This window comes from Opisthocomus hoazin, chromosome 11 (assembly GCF_030867145.1).
Source record: "Opisthocomus hoazin isolate bOpiHoa1 chromosome 11, bOpiHoa1.hap1, whole genome shotgun sequence".
Taxonomy (NCBI): Eukaryota; Metazoa; Chordata; class Aves; order Opisthocomiformes; family Opisthocomidae; genus Opisthocomus; species Opisthocomus hoazin.
In genome coordinates this window covers 11,626,931-11,639,053 of record NC_134424.1, presented here as the reverse complement: position 1 = coordinate 11,639,053, position 12,123 = coordinate 11,626,931, and the positions used below count along the sequence as shown (strand labels likewise).

General features: G+C 44.5%; 1 protein-coding gene and 1 long non-coding RNA gene across 4 annotated transcripts in view; one reads left to right on the top strand and one right to left on the bottom strand.

Annotated features, from left to right (window-relative positions):
- The window catches only part of SLC6A6 (solute carrier family 6 member 6), a 115,421-nt gene that overhangs the window by 44,866 nt on the left and 58,432 nt on the right, over positions 1-12,123 (top strand). The window lies entirely within an intron of this gene.
- Positions 1-12,123, bottom strand: part of LOC142362737 (uncharacterized) — a 44,392-nt gene that overhangs the window by 30,336 nt on the left and 1,933 nt on the right. Inside the window, exon 2 of one of the 2 annotated variants that reach the window (XR_012765258.1) lies at positions 1,645-1,725. The exons of the other annotated variant lie outside the window; for it this stretch is intronic. This is a non-coding gene — a long non-coding RNA (uncharacterized LOC142362737). The remainder of the gene's footprint in view (positions 1-1,644; positions 1,726-12,123) is intronic. 2 annotated transcript variants of the gene reach the window in all.

The window sequence follows — 12,123 nt, the reverse complement described above, 5'->3', positions numbered from 1 at the left end:
TGTTCCTGTGGACACTGAAGTCACCCAAGACAAAATTTATCCTGCAAATTCACTCTCTGTTTTAGGTGGCTTTCCCTCTAGAAGGCTGTGACTAGTTTGTAATTTCTTCTTGGTAGCCTGGTCTTATCTGCTTACCTATCACCCAGTTTCGGTGCTCTGGGCCTGCAGTCCAGAGCAAGGAAAGGCTGGTGAGCCTTTGTGTCCATCAGCTTTTGGCCTTATCTGTGGGGAAGAAAGCGAATCCCACATGCCTGAGATGGGCTAGGTCTGCAGTGAAGATTTAAGGGCATTAAATCCTACCTGAATAAGAACAAGCTGAAGCTCTTGCCATGTGCTCTGAATCCAAGAGCAGCAAATGGAAGATTTACCAATGTATAAAAATATAAGTAAACACATGCCAACGCTAATTGGAGGAACGTGTCCTTCTCACTGACCTTAGCCCGTGTGACTGTACCTCTGCTGTAAAGGACATAAGCCCTTGATTTCTACTCTATAACCAGCAGACAGAAACCTTATTTCCAGCTGAGGGATTAAACTGCACGTGAGGAAATAATTAAGTGCATTCTTGACACACCTTTTTTTAGACCTGGATCAATGAAAAGAAGTATCATTATGTGTCATATTTGGGCTGGAAACTAAGCAATTTGCGTACTTGCAGGAATGAGATACAGCTGTCTCAGAAGTTTTTGTTGGCAATAGGACAGGCAGCTGTCAACGCTTCACAGAACTAGATGCAGCTCATTAGGACAGTTGGATATCATCAGATTAGCTGGGCTTGGAGATAGGGTGAGACAGGAAAACATATGACAAGAACTGGCATCGCAAACCCTCCCCCTTCAGAAATACTACCTCAAAACCAAGGAATGTTGTGATCAATCATAGCCAATATCAATAGAATATATCCTAATTTAAGGACAGACTTGCCAAGTATTTCAGCATGGGTTTCAGTGCCCCTGGTACACATAAAAATTATGGCATGAGTTCTGGATTAGTTACTGGGACTCTGGTAATGATGTTCCTGGCATAGCACTGCTTGCAGACACGTACTTTGGAGGAGTTCCCATACATGTTTTTATTGTCCACTAGAGCTGTGGTGGCAAGCTGTGTGAAATCTACCCGGAAAATTGGAAAAAATCTAAACCAAAGGGGAAAAAAACAACCAAACCAAAGCAAAGATGGCAAAGCCTTTCTTGTGTAGACCTAAAACAAGGTCTGAAATCGAAAGAATATGGGTTGACTATGTAAAAGTCATGGAGGACAGAGCTTTAAACTTTTTTTCAATGCTGTTAGACAACTGCCTGAAATATTCTGTTCAATTTTGGTACCAGAAGGATGTTTGCAGACTGGAAACAATTCAAAGATGAATGGCATTAAAAGCAACAGCAGCAAGAAATACCTGAGTGGCAGCAGGGACTAGTTTTGAAGAAAGCTTAAATAGACTTGGAGCAGTGACAGACAAAGGTAGCCAAGGTCCTCGACAGTACTCAATGTGTATTTGAAAAATGTGAATGGCAGCAGGCTGATGAAGTTTTTGTCAGCGTGCATTGCTATGATTTGTTTTTGCATTCAAAACCCCTTTGTTCTAAGCACACTTCTCTTTTCAGATCTCGGGCTTTAGCTTTGCAACACAAGAGGCAGGGATACCTTGTGTTTCTTTAGGACTTTTCATCAGATGATCCCCAAATGCTTTACAAGGGTGAATTAAATTAGCTTCACATCAAAAACCTAGAAAAAAAAAAATAAAAAGGATTAATTTCTTTCTCCCAAACTGCAGTCGGCTCTGGAGTAAAGTGAAAGAGGACATCAGCTCTCCAGTGGGTGAGATCCTTCTCCCTTTACATTACCACAGAGTCACAGAGGATTTGTTATCCACTCTTAGTTCATATCTGGGGACACTGTGAGCAAAGGAAAGAATGGTTCCCCAGTCATCGAGAGTGCACTGAAACAAGCAGCACCAGGACTAGACATTTTATCAAATTAAAAGGTAGGGGAGGAGTAAAACAGACAGAATTGCAATTTCCTTGCAGGGTATTAGGCTTCATCATCGTAACCGCTGCCTCTATTCTTAATAATTATGAGGATGTACAAGAGTTTGATGTTATTTCTCTGCTGAGCAGCACCTCTGCTTGCTCAGTACTGATTTAAGGTTGTCAAAGCAACACCAAAACCACTTCCTATAGAGTGTAGATGTGCTCTGCAGGCCTCTCAGGCCTACAAGGTTAGCAGAAGTTAGGAAACTTCATGGAGGAAATACAATGCAAAGTGCTAAGAGGTGTGGAAACCTTAAATGGGGATGTAACATCAACCAGTTCTTAGCCAATGCTAAGTGAAAATAAGAGGGTGATGGTCTTATCTTTAAAAACTGCTTTCTCTCTGAGGCAACTTTTATTCTGTTAATAATCAAGAGGAGACTGCTTTATAATGAAAAGACGCAATTTTTAAAAAATTGGAACAACTCCCTTAAAATGCTATTTCTGTGCACACTGAGCCTGTGTGACACATTTTTAAGCCTTATACTTGTATTCACATTCGTTTAGTTTTCATTAGTGACAAAATCTCAAATGCCAGAGGATGTGCAAAACCTGCTGGATGATTTGCAAAACCTTCCGGTCTTGGAAATTTTTCTAATGATGAAATACTTTATTAATTGCTTCTATTTTATCTGATCACTGGCTATTGCCACATGAATCCTGACGGTGTTGCAACAAGGAAGATTTCTACTCCTTAAATTATATTTTCTGGAATTACGCTAAAATACTGTATAAAAACTAGTATTCATTATTATTCAGACAATTCTCAGTTTCAAACATATCTTCCGTGAGACTTTAGCCAAGAAAAAAACAAGGAATTCAAATCTAGGCTGTTTACTAATAAAATCCTCAACTTTTTCTGTAGAATTTGATTTGCTACTCAAATTTATTGGTGTGATCTTGGGAAGGAAAGTTCAAGATCTGCTTAATCCAGAGTTTCTTTTCCAACACCCTTCCTGCTGAATTCTGTGAATTGGGGATTGCTTGAGTGGCGTTCTTGCTGGAAGTGTTGCCGGTGCTTTTGATGTAGAGCTTTTGCTCGTTGGCTGTCCCGTGTCCTTGGCTGTAACAATGATACAGCAACTTTCACTGGTTTCCCCTCATTTTCTCAGAACAATTCAGCTTTTGGTATATGCCAAGAGAATCATAAAAACATGGACCATAGGTTTGGCGCTGTGTTTGTGCAAGCACCTGTGACGAAATGACTCCTGGAATATTGCAGGTAGTTAAAACATCACCTTGCTAGAAAGTATCAGCAGACTGAAAGGAAGAGAAAACATCACAGAGCTTGAGAGACTCACCCATAACAAAAGATTGGAACAATGGCTTTTGAACCAAAAGACAAGTGGTGAATTTGACACAAGCACAGACACGAAGGTCAGTGTGGATGTTTATACAGAAACACGGGGAAAATCTCATTTACTTTATAGCTGAGTCAAGGGATGTGGTTATTACGCATTTATCCCCTGATCTAAATACACCATGGCCAAAAAGATGGATTGTGTAACTGGGATACAACCCGGTCAGAGTCCCACACGAGGCAGCGGCTTAAGCTGGTTGCTGGCACCGAGGTGCCCTCGCCACAGCGCTTCCTTGTAGAGCCCCCAGAGCGGGGCCAGCCGTCGCATAACCGTGGCCCCTGGCCCAACAACGGTTGCAGGAAGGTGCTGGACTAACGGTATGACATCGAAGCAAAGAAAATGCCCTTCGGCTGTCAGAAAACAAATTCCAGCAGTGTGACCTGTCCGGCTGGGAGGCAGGCACCCACAGCAGACCCACTGCTAACAGCTGGGGTACGTTTAAAACTAGGTTGTGCAAAATATTAGAGACCAATATTAGAGGCCTCGCACAGGCAGGGAGAGAGCTGACCTGTGGGATGCTGCAGGTCTGCAGAGATCTCCACGGGTCTTAGGCTTCTCTTCCATCTCTGATTTCTCCCCTGCCGATGTTTGAGTGCATTACTGTCCTGTCATGTGATTTGTTTTATTACCCAGAGGGGACAGCTGAATTCCTTCTACAGCAACAATATTTTTTGTGATGCCAATGCCATGACCTTTATTCATGAAAAACAAAGTACAAATGGGGAAAGCAGGGTGGAGCTCTGTCAGAAATGCGGTGTAAACAGCTACAAAGACGTGGCTGTGCTCCTCCAAAGCCGTTTTCCACCAGGTAAGAATCAGAGCAACAGGCACTGCAAACACAGCAGAGATCCCATCTGAGATTTTGTTAGGCTAATTGCCTACACCTTAAAGCAAGGTCTAATGAAAATTGCCACATTGAACTTTTGGTCAGATTAGACAGCAACGTCAACAACAACAATAGCTTCCAAAGGATTTCTGGAAACAAATTCCCATTCCAGGTATCTGCTGACGTTTTAAAAACAGCCAACCTCTTTTCTAGCATTCCTGGAAGTAACATGAACAATTCACCAGAAGAGCTCCCATTTTGTTGTGGAAACAGTCTCCACAGTACCCTTGAAAATTCATCCTGAGGCAAGTTTGAAATAATTCATGCTTTTGCTCTTACAAAAATATATTCATGTTTGGAGCAAACAGCTGTGATGACGGTGGAGAAGAGCAGAAATATGACCTGGATTCAAACCTGTATCTTACTGGAAGAACTGGGAGCTCGGTCTCCCAGTAGGGAAGTGAAATTCAGGCAGCAACACTTGCAAAGCAGCCAAGAGCTCTGGGGTGGCATGAATTCAGCTTGAGGGGAAACCTGCATTTAAGCTGAGTGGAGTGGGCATGTGGCAGCGTTCGCTGCTGTGCTGGAGATGGTGCCTGTCCCCTGAGCTCCGGCAGGCCAGGGGATGTGTCTCCATAAACGCCGTATGCCCCTCCACACGGCTTCATGGGACCTCCGGGGTAACTGGCTGGAAAAGCTCCCAGGGGTAACCACCATACCCTCCGCTGTGTGCCTCTGCTCAGTGATTTATTCGGCTCTGTCATCGGGCGACCCCAGGGCCCCACTGCTCCGGGTGATGCCTGGTTGCTGCTACAACCCAGCTCAGCCACGTGGCTCCATCACCAGCCCCCCACCGCGCTGATGTCCCCCCCGCCGGCACTAGCTGGGGGCCACACGCACCAAGGGTGGCTCTGTGAGCACTGAGGGCAACCCAAATCCTCCTCTGCTGCTCCACGGGTCGCTGGGTTCTGCTTCCCAGGGAAATGTGGGAGCTTGGGGACAGGTTTTCACACTTCCCTCCATGAACTTAACGAGTCCAACAGGCAAATATGGAGTAAAAATAAGAAAACTTCAGGTCTTTGGCTGACAGAGACAATGAGAGAAAATTGCTCAGTGCTACAAGCAGCCTGTGACCAACCGTGCACAAAACATTAACCGTTTGTGGCCCATTTAACAAGCAGCAAGCGATACAGTTGGGCTTTAATACAAATCAGAGCTGACTAGCGTTGGCCAAAGAGATTTAGAGGTGCAAAGCTGGATTTCTAGCACTTCTTGCTGAGCCCATTTCTACCCCTCCCTTCTCCGTGTCCTCCTGTGTAGAGACAACAAAGCGGGATTGCTGTGGCTGGGACAGGCAGGTAGCAGCCGCTTTCTGCAAGGATGGAATGCTGGGCTGGTATTGCCTGCTGGGCAGGGTGAGGCCACCTGGCCAGACACTGGACCCATCCAGCACTTCACTTTCTTGATTCGCAGGACCAGTACTGGATACCTGGCAGGGAAAACATGCCCATTGAGGGGACAGATCCAGCTGAATGATGTCCCTGCTCGGTGCAGGGGGATTGGACTAGGTGGCCTTTAAAGGTCCCTTCCAACACAGACTATTCAATGATTCTATAAACACGTGGTTGACAGACTGGAAGAATCCCGGTGTGATCTCCTGTGTTGGTGGATCTCAGGGAGGCAAAGACCCCCGTCATTACTGGTTTGCGTTGTGCTTGATGTAATAACTGCAGGGCCAAATGGGGCAAAGGGGGTCCTGTGCACCCCACAAACCTGAGCCCGAGGTAACTGAGAGAGTCCTGGGTAGCTTGAGGGAGACCTTACAAGCTCACGTCGTGTACTGCTTTATGTTAACGCAGCTTTGTGATTACACGCTACTTTGCTTAGATGGGCATTTTAAATAAATTGTTAGCAAATTTTATTAACCACATGTAAAGGGAAGATCACGTCATTTTTTTAAGGAACAGTAAATAACTGACAATTTTCAGAAAGAGGTGTATTTGTAACACCAGTAAGGAGCCAAACACGAAGTGGTGGCTGCTCCTAAGCCCCAGGTTGCGCCCATCATTCCCACCAGCTCTCCTTATTTCTGGCTGGGCTTGTGCAGAGCAGAGACTCGATGGTGATAATGCTGGGCCTTCAGGATGAAGGCTGGGAACGCAACATGTGTGTGTGTCCCTTGGCCAGGCAGGCTGAGGCTGTCAGTGCACGGGTGTTCGGGCACGTTTTTCTGCTTAGTGTTTGTGTTTGCTTTCTCGGGAGCTGTGGGGCTCCCAGGGGTGTGCTGCCTCGCAGCTCTGTCCCTCACCACCAGCCCCTTCTGCCACAGGCCCCATGCCAAAAGCTTGGAAAAGGTCAGAGAAGAAAACCCCCTTGCTCCAGCCCTCTGCTTCCTGAATGGGTCAGTCTTTCGGGAGGTGGGGAGGAAACGCCTTGTAAAAATATCACTGTCAAGGCCGCTTCTACACAACATGGCAGACACGCACACAATTAGCATATAGAGACAGGCAAGAAAACTCCCTAAAATTCTGCCTTTCCTCATAACAACACCAAGTGACTCACGCTGGCCTCGGGCCAGGTCAGGAGCTCGCTGCCCGGGAAACACCCAGTTAAACTTTCCACAACCTGCGTCTGCCCGGTTTGGGAGACAAGAGTCAGGTATCCCGAAAGAGAAGTGCAGGGATGCCGCAGTGAATATTGCTGAATTTATTTTAGGCAGCGGAGATTCTGGCTGAAAGATCACTTGAGAGCATGCCAAAGGCCCAGAAAAGGTAACTGCTTAGGGTGGCTCAAGGTCACCCACACCGGCAAGCCGCTGGCCTCCCCTTGGTGACATCGCTGCCCTGCGCAGCGACACGCTGCCACGGAGGGGAAAGACGAGGCATCCTCCTCGGAGCACACCGGCCATGCTTAAAGCACTGCTTAAAGATCAGCGGGCATGGACGTGGCAGGAGCCATCGGAACCACCACGAGTCCGTGGCACGGTGGCTGCTGCTACATCGCTCAGCCGGTCAGAAGCCGAGCTCCTGACGCTGGCTCTGCCTCCCCTGCCACCAGATGAAAGAAATTTGTTTTGCATTTGGACTGGTGGTCTGGAAAACTGAAGCGCTGTGTTTTTAAGTTTACATTACATGTTTGCTTTCCAATTTTGTTAATTAAAATCTTGTAACTGGATGAGCAGTTACTGGATAGCTTGCAGGGTTTGTTCAAAGTTTTCTGTTTTTTTCTGGACACTCCAGCATTTGATGCTCTTTCTCTGCTTGCAGTGCATTAATTCACCTAGCTAGAAACTGTATCTGTCTGAACCAGTAAGAGCATGCATTTGGGAATGGTTTTGTTTCTTATGGTATTTTCTTTTAGTGTTTGCCTATACCTGCCAATGTAATTTGTCAGAATAAACTAGGCACTTTAAAATAATTTTTTATACACTCTTCATAAGTGTTTCGCCATCACTTTGAGAGGGAAGGGAGCAGAGGGACCCATAAGCAAATAAAAAGAAATAGGAGCATGTATGAATTCACTCAAGTGATCACTCTTCTTCCTCCTCGGTGAATTTAATCCAACGGCTTGTCTGGATCAGTCACGTAAATTGAGCGGGCTCGACTGCATCAGTGAGCTCACCACCATAAATTTCTGGACTATTTTCCACTGTGATGCCTGCTGTCACCTGGGATGTGGTCAGGCCAAGCCTGTCCAGTTCAGTGACCAGCTCCAGATGGAAATGGAAGTGGTTCTGCACTGCAGCCTCAGACCCCACTGACCTTTTATTGCTTTCAGAGTGGGTCTGCCACAACTTCTTACCCATCTCAGCCTATGCGCTCCTACGGCTTCCCAGCTTTCATATCACCCTTGCAGTGCCCATGTAACCGTCTCAGCTCTGCAGGAGCTGTTCTGCGTGAGGCCATGGAAATCTCTCTGCAAGCTGCGCAGCATCGGAATATTTGGCTGCAGTATGTTACTGGCAGGGAAAGAGGCATGTTCAAAACGTGCATCGTCTCCAAGCACACCTTGTGCTACTGAGAAGTGCTAACAGAGGACTTGCTCCACTGGGGGAATGTCGCTTCAACTGCCCGGACTTGAAGCTTTACCTTCGAGACTGAAAATATGCAGTGTGGATGTGTGCAAGGACATGCCAACATAAGCGTGATTTACTGTGGTCTGCAGACAAAGCTGTGAGTAGCCCAGCGAAGCACGTACATGCTTCTTTCATGCAAGAGCGCGTATCACCTTAACTCAGCAGTGCCTTGCTATGCAAATCTCAAGCTGCTCTGCATTGTGTCAAATAATGACTCCAGAATTAGATCCAAGAAGATGACATTTTTTTTGCAGCAAGTACATTCAGAGACTTCGCCTTTTCAGGGCTTGTATCTTGGTTATTAATAGTATCGTTTGCCTTCTTTTGGAAAATTGAATTCATGTGATAAAGAGGAACTTTATGTATCGGATCCCTATGCAGTTCTGGTATAAGTGCTTTTGTAAAATACAGAAGTGGAAAATGCAGGTTATATGGTAGAAAATTATTTTATTTCTGTGGGATTTTTTGCAAATTTCGTATGATTGAGCCAGCAAAATACAATGCCAACATTAAAAAATTCCATTACCTGTTGATCTTGTCCCATTTTTGGCAAATTTAGGCAGGCGTGGCAAGATTTGATAAGAACTGTTATGTAACGGTTAGCTCAGGCAAAAAATGATTAAAAGAGATAAGTTACCATACATCTAGTACTAGGCAAGCAGATTAAAAAGAAAAAAAATGGGAAGTGCAGTAACTGGATTTACGAATGCCACATGAAATAAAAAGATGAGCACAAATTTGGATTTTTGCACAGGGCAAGGGCTGCAGCATTTTCCTTGGGGAACAATCCTCTACTGGCAAAGAGTGGTCGAACAGAACAAACAAATCCTTTTTGTCTTTAATTGTTGTGATTCTGTTTAAAAGTTACGTCAGTTTTAGCATGTGGAATGCAATTGTGAAAGAAAATGGGTTTCCTGAATTTTCAGTGATTGACTAAAATCCACACACATACTGGTTATTTTAATTTAAGGAAAAAGGATTTTGTTTATCCTGTTACATAACACTGGATCTATTTTCCCTTGAACACACAAGTGTGTTTATCATTAATCTTAAAGGGAAACAGTCGTCCTTCAAAATACTTTCTGAATTTTTATCTATTTTTTTTAAAGGTCAATCCCAAATGACTGGATATGAACTGAAGACAAAAGCACGCTGTTTATTTTTTTAATTAGATTACTGGAACTTCATTTCTGCATAGTTATTTTACTGTTTTTCCCAACAGCAACAGTGAAGAAAAAAACACTCGTTTAGAAGTGACTTAAAAAATGCAAAACATACGGTTCACACAGCATCCAGCAGCAGACAGAGTACCTGTTATTGGTTTTTTAGCTCAACTTTATGAAACTGGCTGGCTTTCAGTTTGGAGACATTCTTTAGTAATACCTATATTTTTCATTCTATAGTGCATTCCTTTCAAGGATTTCTAATTGCTTAGGAGCTCTTGAAAATCCCAGTGAAAACCTTTGGATATATGAGAGGTTTTTATTTCCAGGTAGCTGACCATCAGTTAACTTGAAACACTTCACTTTTTCCAAAAGCCAGCGTGACCACTTTGGTTCCAGGCTGTTTGGTTCCTCTAGGTTTGCCCTTCATTTTAGGAATCAGCCCCTGTAAAGGAACAGGCATTTCTAAACTCAACAGGTGTTCGGAAAGCACCCGCTCCAGCCTTTCCGACTTGCTAAGTGCCTCAAGTCGATATGTAATTAGCTTGATGTAAGGAAAGGCCCGGTGGAGGCAATCCCATAATGGCGAGGCAATCTGAAATATAAGCAAAATAGGCCACCCGTAGCATGAAAATCGGAGCATTTAAAGCCAATGGGGCTACTTTCCAAGAAGACCCGTGGTTTTCAGTCGTCCTTGTGTTTGACTTGTAAACTGGATGTGAGGCTCCATCACCGGCAGGCTCACATGGTGGGGAGTGTACCAAAAACACAGGTCATGTTGTGATTTCTGGTGGATACTTTAGTTATATGTGATTTAAATGGATAAACTAAGAAAAATTAACTGTCCAGGCCATAATTTCATCTAAAATAAACACAGACTGAACCTACAGCAACTTAGTGGATTGTGTGGATTAGTGAGATATCCTGGTATGTAATAGCAGTAGCAACAATTCTGTTCCCCGGTTTAGTAATGCTTAAAATCTGCAATCCAGAGTCACCGCATGATGTGCAAATCCCTCACAAAATCTGCCTCCCTTTTTGAAGCTCAGGATCCTTTGCCATACAAGGAAACCCTGAAGGTTGCCCCCTTCTAGCTTTGCATAGGAAATTTGCGTTTGGAGAATTGTTAATGCGATGGACTTACACAGAGCACCTTTTTGCCATTCTTCCTTATACCCTTCTTTACAGACAGTGCTGCCTACTTGCCCCCTAGATATCTGTTGCACTTTGTGCCTGGATAAATTTTGCTTTTTTTGGTTTTCATGTTGACGTGTAAAATCTTCCCAGTCCCTGCAAAACCTTCTCCTTGTTCTTGCCCTGCCTTGGGAGTCCATGAAACGTCATGTTCCCTTTAGCAGCTACACATTTAAAATAAACAAGTTTTTCTCCTGAGAAAGGAAGAAATACTAAATCCATTTCGATTTTAAAATGAATGAGCATTTGCTGATGAGCTTATTTTAGATCCTGGTGTGATATCCCTCACTCCATCCACCTCACCTGACAGAAATCTGATCTCACTCTGCCATGCTCTCGTGTTAATACGCATCCGTCCGCGAAACGAGGCACTCGCATCCCTGCCTGGCAAGACCTCTTTTACCGGGCGCAAACACAACGAATCTGACTTCCGTGCCTTCTTGGTAGATTTCCACACGTTCTAGCCAAGCTGGGGATTTGGCCCCGTGTCTTTTTTAAACCCTGTGACCCAGACGTGGAGATTAAAAGAGAGTTATGTTATTGGATTAAACGGATACAAGACGTGCTCCCTGTATCAGCACCCAACACCTTAAAACTCTAGAGAGCAGCTCAGCATGTTAATGGCAAAAATAGTCTCCAAGAAAGAGGGAGAATGCAAACGAAGGTGATTGCTAGTTCGTGCCTTGGGCCGGGGTGCAAAAACCTGCTGCTCTGGCTGGTCTGAAAGCAGTCGCAGAAACATTAGGTTCTGCTTTCTACAGCACCTTAACACTGCATACGCTTGAGCTCTGGGGTACAAGTCATTTGAACTACACCTACCTGTAACCAGAGTGATTTTGGCCTATCTTGGTCAAGTTTGGGTCACTCAGCCCAAGCAGGGTTGGGGTTTAGGTTTGATTATGCTATGAATGGCACCAGAGCACGCTGAAATCAATACAACAGCAGAAGGAAAAACACTAATAGATTAAAGCCAGACCTGCAGGAAAAGGATAGTAATTTCAGGCACCGTTTATATGCTTGATATTATACACATGCTTATGCTCTGTAATTTGGGCTCTAACTTGTGATTTTGGTTACATAAGAGAGCCGGAGGAGCCAGAGGCATTAGTGCTGCTGTACGCTGCTGCAGCTGAAGGCAGAGTTCCCCCAAATATTTGTCAGGCACATTCTCAGAAGTTGTGCTGTCTCGTAATGAAACAGCAGACAGCGATGCACGTATTTATGACACAAAAGGGCTAATTATTATTATTATTCCACTTAGTTCCAGGTACCGTTTACATGCCTCTGACTTGAAAACAGCTTTAGCTGTTGGTTTTTTACCCCAAACATTTTTTTTTTTAAACACAGAAAGCAACCCTGTGCTTTGTGTGGCTGACTTTTCTTCTAATGAGCGAGGAGCAACAGAATAAGAGAGAGCCAGAGACAGAAAATACAGGCTTTGATTCCTCTAGAGAACTTGAGCAAAATATTCCAC